We start from the raw sequence: 8,133 nt of genomic DNA, 5'->3' as shown, positions 1-8,133 counted from the left end.
CCAACGCTTATATATTCGCTTTACTTGTATGTATTGTAGAGCTGGCAGAGATCCCTTCCTAATAGCCTACACTACAGATAGGTTACAAACAGAAAAATAGAAAGTACAAGGAGAACTTATCCCTCCTTATCCTTATTATGAAGGGATCTCTGCCAGCTACAAGTAAAGCTAATATAAGCTGTTAAAAAAAGGTAAACGGACCACAACAAGCGGAAAACCACGCTTTCTGCTCATCCTTTGACACTATGTGTTGTACGGGGGAAATTTATTCATAGAATTCAATTTACTTCAGGTGTGCTTTGACCCTTAACGGTGAATAAGCGCCCCTTATTATGGTCGTCTTTTGCTCCTTTATTTTATTAAAACCAAAGTGTCAAGTGCAATTTAGAAACAATCGGTTCCTTTGCTTTAACTTTTACAATTTTCACGCACAATTACTGTAGTGTGATGTTCAATAAATAATGTTTTGTTATTGTGATGACAATATAATTGAGATTTAATCACTCCTTTTGGAATGTTTAATTTAACTTGCATTTTAAGTATTTGGTAAGTAAAACTTACACTTTATACTATAATTTTCTAATAAAATTTGTTATTATTTAACTTTATCGCTTTTGGCGCCGAATCGAAGCGTCAAAATGACATCCCACGCTTTAGGGACGTACGTCACTTTTAGTGATGTGCCATCTATAGTTGAAAATTTTGCGATATACCGAAGTGATCTTAAATAAACAACTATGTTACACGAAATAAATTTAAGCTATCAGATTTTTATAATCAATTATTTAAATTCAAAGCACAATTAAGTGAAGAAACGTAATACGCATGTAACGTAACACCAAAGACTCGTTTAGTGATGGGACCTAATGTATCTTGAGTAATATTGATACTTATTAATTGGTAAGTAACGAATATTTTAATAATATTCTTGCAAACGCCGTTTAGCTTTACTTAAGTGGCAAAACATATTCTAACCTAGAATTTCACTAATATTCTCATCAAAATTAAATAGCGTTATAATCGGATTAATGATGACATTAGTTATGATTAAGATTTCACTTATTAGTTGTATCAACTCAAGTTTTTACACTGACTCTCTAGTGATATTGACAGCTGTCACCCACACCATGCTACAATGAAACTACTGTAATACTTTATTGAATCAGGCGTTACTTTGCGGAGGTCCATATCAATGAACTAAAATAATTTCCTTGCTCACCGCGACCTTACGATAGCTAAGCTTATGCAAAATATGCGTGTTCATGCAGTTCCTCCACCTCCACACTGTAAGAACACACACAAATCACACAAACCCATCTATCACCGCCACCACACTACACTGCGTTTCGAACTCAACCAGAGCTCATCTTCAGAGTGACACAACCGTACACCATGCTACCAGTTGTTAGACTAACGAACCACAACCACCGTTTTAACTTGTCACAACATGAACACGCATATTTTGCATAAGCTTAGCTATCGTAAGGTCGCGGGTGAGCAAGGAAATTATTTTAGTTCATTTACTGTAATACTAATTTGCTTGTTATTTGTTATGCCATATTGGGCCCAGTCCAGTATAACAGGCTCTGTAATACGAAATGCAAAATTCGAACTTCGTGTCTTGCTATCCCGCCGACGCTTAATATTATTTTAATACGAGTGAAAGGGACGGTACGATACGAACTTCAATTTTCGAATTTCGTATTAGCTCCTCTGAGCTATGAATGGCCTACCCGAATATGTTTTAAATATTTTTATAGCAACACGGTTCGGCCATTCGCTTTGAGTGAAGTATGGAAGTCCGTTTAAGTTTGTTATTTTCGATAACACATTGTTTAAAAATACAATAAAACTGAATAGCTTATAATTTTATACAACTAACTGGTTGCCCGTGACTTCATCTACAAAAAAAATTACTATCGCTATCCCGTGGAGACTATGCAATTTTCGGGATAGAAAATATCCCATGTTTAATCAAGGCTGTAAAGTATTCGTTTAGGTACAAAATTTCGGAGCGCCAAAGTTTGCATACTTTTCGCTAGTCATACCGTAGAAATTTTAGTCCGAATCATTGTTTGTCATAATTTTTTTCCCACTGAAACCTTACATTTTTTCTGAAATTTTCAAATGGTCCTCCTATAGAAAAATATAGGTTAGGTTAGGTTAGATTCAGATGATTCAGAGATGGATTCAGAGAACAAAGAGTTATGACAAACGATCATTCTGACAAACATTACATTCGGACTTGCAATAAGTATGCTAGCCGATATGGACCCGTTCTATTATTCCAGACCAATTGAAAATTTGTATCCGACGGATTCGGATAAATTTTTTACGAGCTGTTATTGCTTGTATTAGTAGAATAGGATTGGGTAGAATCAGGAAAATATAAGAACAATAAAAATTACACCTGTCACCAACATTTTTCATTTTCTTTCTGTAGCATGTTAACGGTGATGGGAAAAATAGTGAGACAATTGCCACATAACTGCGAAGTAATTCAACGGCGGGTGTGAAGTTCCCGATACGCACTGGGCCCGCGTGGGAACTACAGCTGAAGGTTCTCAGGCTGAGAGGAGGTTTGGCCTGCAGTGAGACGTATAATCTCGAGATGATGATGATGATATTATTGAAACCTTTGGTAGCGGAGAAACAGGTTATAGCTTTTAACTTTTTTTTAAAAGTTTCTTTAGCTTGCCCTGTTTGTTTATAGTACTGACTTGAAATTCGGTACGGCTTATGCAGTTTAGATGACAATGCAAGTACAGTCAACAAAAAGTAAAGTCAGCAAAAAAGTTTGTACTAAAAATGATATTTTTTTAACAAAAACGTATTTAATTATTGGACAACAAGTAATTTATTGTTTTGCGATAAGTCAACCCCGTCTCCTAAACGAAGGTATCACTTCAACATAAAAACGAAAACATGGCCGAGGTACTTACATTGTTTTCTGTCTAAACGTACGACTGATTCCCGTATTTTTCTATTCGAAAAACAACTCCGAAATCCAACTCTGGTTCTGAAAATACACGTAAACCGTTATTTTTTGCCCGTTCCCGCATATTTGAATTTCGTGCATCTGTCGAGGTACATTTATTATTCTCACAATGAAAATACAAAAGGCGATAAGCGATATAATTCTGAAATTGAGCTTTTTATTTTTATTTATCCGATAAGGCTGCTTTTGGGCAAAGACCTCCCTACCCACTTTTCAGCCTTGTCTATCTTTCGTAATATTTGACAATTTGAATTGACACGTTCTAAATCGTCCGCATCTCCTTCCGAAAAACTGAGCTACATGATAAATATTTTAATGAAAATTCTGATCAAACTGTATTTGTTCTACGTTATATTGTAGATCACATAAGCACCATCAAATATACTAAGTGGCAAAAAATCTGGCCCTCAAATGTATATGTAATTTTGTATAGAAGTGGACAAAATTTTGTGTCGCTGAGTATATACATAATTTCAAAGTCCCTGAATAACGGTTAGTCAGTTGAAGCTGTTTCTAATGTTTGCGTTTATTAATATGTATCTGGGTAATTATTTGAGGTGTAAGATAAATGTTACAGAAATAAAAACACACATTTTGATGTGGTCTGTTTTATTTTGAGCATAAGGATATGTACCGATAAGATGCTTTATATTATAAGAGATCGATAAAGTTTATTTTGGTTTAAAAAAGCAAAAATCCAATTTTAACGGTAACAAAAATGAGCACCGAGACCACGAAAAGAACATTTTGTTTATTTTAAAATCTTATAATTGTACTATTTGAATGAAAAATCCGATCATAATGAGAAAACGAATAAGCATTATTTAATTAATCAGGAATCAACAGAAATAGACAATCGATATCTATATAAAACAAAATTTAAAACTTGACCACGAAAATGACGACTTCAAATTGTCATTGTTGTAACCTTTTAAATACTATCTAGAAATTATTTAATTAAAGTAAGATTAATAACTTCAACTCACAAACCAAAACCGCTTTCAATACCTTCCCCCCCGTGCAGGTCTACGGTAGACCCGAACGAAATTGTTACAACGAAACAACACAACAAAATGCTCCTCTAAATCACGAAGTTTTCTTTTATATTTAGATATATACATTTCACACGTACATTCAGGGCAAAATAATTCTTGAACCTCGCGCCAGTTAACAAAATTGGCGTCGCACTGGTCATAATTCCTATAACCACACCTGGAGCAAATGTTGTTGACGGTCAACCAATCTTCATTTAAATCAATTAAATCAATAACGGCATAAACGATTACACTGTAAAAAGCCGAAAATTCTATAAAAGTGTTCTGTATTTTTTCTACTTGTAGGGAAAATCATCTTTTTCGTGGTCTTTAATCAGTTTCGTGGCCCATAGCACCACGAAAATGATGACCACGAAATTGAAAAGTTCTTACTTTCGCGGCTCTGCAGTAAATATCCTATAGGTTTGAAGCAAATGAAATCAATATTGAATAACTTAACTGCAAATGACACAGCACCAGTAAAACATTATATTTATTTACCCAATACTCACCAAGTAGCAACCGTAACGAAAATGACGCTCGATCTTTGACGCAAATCTAACTTGAACCATTAATTATAGATAAATAATTATGGCTTGCGATAAACATTATACATCATATTGTAGTAATCTTATTTTCAAAGTTGCTTATAGTTAAAAAAAGGATTTACAGGAGGTTTGACCTCTTTTTTGTGTAAAATATTAGTTAATAAGTGTGGCTACGAAAATGATGCTGTATTTTGGAACAACGGGAAATGTAGAAAAAAATAGTCTTATCAATGTCCTAATTTTTTGTTTGCATGCATGGTATATCATATTATGAACATTCAATCCATGTTTTAAACAGCAAGTTTTTCTATACCTTGTATTTTTTACAATACTACAAAGTAGTCAGGGATAATCCGAACCTGACCACGTAACTGACTTTTCTGCAGAAAATTTAAGTTATTGTGGAAAAAAAGACAAAATAGAATAAAATGTATTTACCACAAGTTTCAGTGATAATATCCTAAGCAACTTAAAAACAGTAAACGATATATTTCTAATTTTATAACTGAAAATTTGAGTCTGAACACAATTGAACCTCTCGAAATAATAACCCATATATAGCAAAATGTATGTCTATAATTTGCATGCTACATAAAGCATGAAGGATCCAAACGATATTATTACAGAGGCGTATCATTGTAAAGCCTTATTTAGCAAATAAAGTTATTATGATTTTTATTAAAAACAATGAAAAATCTTCACATTTTGAAGTCTTATGTTATAAACATTTCAAAACAGCTACTATCAGTTTATACTAATATCCACATTTCCTGTGCTCTACAATTTAGGTCAAGTCACAATGGCGCTTACGCTTTTTGTACCTACTGTCGTCGAAATGTACGTCGGCCATGTTTTCTTTGCAAAGGCAGGATTTAGGTCAATCATCACGCGTTTGATCAATTACATTAAAGCGATTGAATGATTTTACACCCCGGATTTCTGTTGTGCGTTCACCTGGTTACACAAACAAAGGTTCTAATCGCCGTTTACTAATATTTGTTAATAACTTTGATCAGTACAAAAGATATTGGAAGTACCTAATACAAGATTTGACTTGGAATATAAGCACGTAGTTAAGTTACTTTGACCGTACACTTCTGTGATATTTTCCAGGATTTCAGGAGTTGGTTGGAGTTTATTTTACTTATACTTAGTTTAGTTTTGGTTAAGAATCGATTTTATAAGGTCCCCTAGTAAAGGAAAACTCTTAAATTACCACTTTTTGTATTATTGTCCGTCTGTCCGTTTGTCTGTTCGTGTGTCAAGACCCTTTTTCTCAAGAGCGCGTGTAGTTACATTAATGTCATATACTCCGGTCTGCTACCCCCTAAAGCAGTAAAAATAAAATTCGGACGGTGCTGGCTGCAAATCAGCGTCAGTGTTTTGAAACTTTCGAATATTTTTCTAGCACTAGGTACCTACTAGCTCGAAGTCGGTGTCTCAGCACGACCCAGCAGGATGGATTGAAACGCATAGTTTTTAGGTGAGGTAGACGACTATTGTTCGATTCCTGCTGGCTCGTGCTGAGACACCGACTTCGAGCTAGTAGGTACAGTCACCAGCATTAATATCTGCCACAGAGGAGCGTGCAAAAATATCTGACACGTCTTTCCGGCCCTAGACATAGAGTCGTATCAGATATTTATGCATGTTTGTTGTGTCAGATATTGGCGCTAGTGACTGTACCTAGTGCTAGAAAAATATTTTCAAGGGTTTTGTAGTCGGTTCCATTTTTGTTATTTTTTTGGAGTCGGTTTTACTTTTTTGTTATTTTAAATCCTCGAATGTCACTCATCAACAACCGACCCGTAGTGAATACAGCTTGACCTACTCTCATATTTCTCTTGTAAAATAATGTCCCACAATCCAAGTCCGAGCCCACCTGGAGAGTCGTGAAATATAACCTCACGAAAATAAAAACCAGATAAATTGTCGAGAGAGACGTGGGGACGTATTGTAGTTAGATTTTCTCGTGCGCTCCGTGTGATATATCGTTGTGCGTCATACGTTGTCTTGTGTAATGCTTGATAAATATGGCGGTTTTAAAAGTATGTACAAAGTAGCGAGATGGTGTAATGTATTCAATTAATTGTTAATTGTATGTGAATCGTAGTAATCGTTGGCAAATCTCAGAATTCACCGCTTCATTGTGTTATTATCCTTTTCAAACAAGAAATAAGTTTTTGTTGAAAATTTTATTTAATACAAGCTTTTGACTGTGCTCTTTACCCAACTGCCCGTAGGAGAGCTATAATATTATTGATTGAACTTGCATTGTCATCAAAACTACATTTCCGTACTAAATTTAAAGTCGATGCCAATAACCGTTGAAGAGTTCTGTCCTGCGGAGACGATCCTGGTTGGACTACCAGAATTTCACTACCAGATTAAAATATTGTCACGAAATTTACTTAAGTATGCCAAATTTCACGTTCATCGAACAGTGTTTTTGTAAGATTTGAACAAAAAACAAGCAGGGCAAACTAATTTGAAAAAAAAATACGCACTGATAGAAATAAACGATGAAAAAGCGACATAATTGATTCTACATGGAAACAAAATCTAACAGTTATATTCCTCAGTTCTGTATTAAATACAAAAGCGGCAAGGACGAGCAAAGACTTTAACTTCCTAATAAAAAGCGTACTTCGGCAATAACAAACTTCGCGCATACCATCCGTAATCGCCGCTTAAACTACTTTTAAAGAGTCCCCAGACCTACCAAATTGAAAAATAACTAAGCGTACCCGCGATAAATTCCGTCCAAAAAGTTCGCGATCGTTTTAAACTAAATATTGGAGTTTTAAGTTTTGCGAGCGGGCTTAATGCGGCGATATATTTTGTTTTTTTTGTTTCAAGGAGGAATTGACTTTTACACTTTCACGAAAGACGGAATGAGATTTCATTTGAAAAGAAATAAGTTTTTGCTGAATGTGCATACTTTTTGACTGTACAAGTACTTGAATTGTTATACAAACCACAATTTCGTAACAAATTTCAAATCGATATCAACTGTGGTGGAGTTTCGTCCTGTAGAGACGATCTTGGCCGGACCACCATGATGTCACTACCTGATTATAAAAGTTTGTAATAAAATATTAAAATTATTTATTTACTCGTCAGACCCGCGTCAAGTTTTTACTGTCATTACTTTAAACTGGTTGCCAATCAGGAAAGTTTACATTTTTGTTTTTAACCACAACGCAAAAAGGGGTGTAATAAGTTTGACCGCTACCCTGTGTCTGTGTGTTTGTCTGTCTGTGGTACCGTAGCTTATAAACGGGTGAATCGATTTGAATGAGATTTTTATAATTTGAAAGCAGGTTTTCAAGCAATGGTTCGTAGACATGCTTTATTAAAATCGGTTCAGCCGTTTTTGAGATATTGGACTTTAAAGTGAGAATGTCATGTTTTCCAACTTTTTTTTGGTTAGTTTATGATTTTATTGAATTCACATGGGTATTTCCAGTAAAATCATAGTCGACAACTCTTCAACCAGTGTGTGTTGCCAGTAATGACCCATGACTCTGAGACGAAGTCCATGACTGTTGAG

At 34.8% G+C, this 8,133-nt stretch overlaps 1 protein-coding gene across 1 annotated transcript in view; it reads left to right on the top strand.

The window, feature by feature from the left end:
• The window catches only part of LOC141440061 (limbic system-associated membrane protein-like), a 198,806-nt gene extending 192,662 nt beyond the window's left edge, over positions 1-6,144 (top strand). The window contains exon 11 of the transcript XR_012452659.1: positions 6,130-6,144. The gene's annotated coding sequence lies outside the window, so the exon portion shown is untranslated. The remainder of the gene's footprint in view (positions 1-6,129) is intronic.
• The last annotated feature ends 1,989 nt before the right edge of the window (positions 6,145-8,133 follow it).

The sequence above is a fragment of the Choristoneura fumiferana genome, chromosome 21 (genome assembly GCF_025370935.1).
Source record: "Choristoneura fumiferana chromosome 21, NRCan_CFum_1, whole genome shotgun sequence".
In the NCBI taxonomy this organism is placed as follows: Eukaryota; Metazoa; Arthropoda; class Insecta; order Lepidoptera; family Tortricidae; genus Choristoneura; species Choristoneura fumiferana.
Note: the sequence above shows the minus strand (reverse complement) of the source record. Positions and strands in the feature narration are given on the sequence as shown.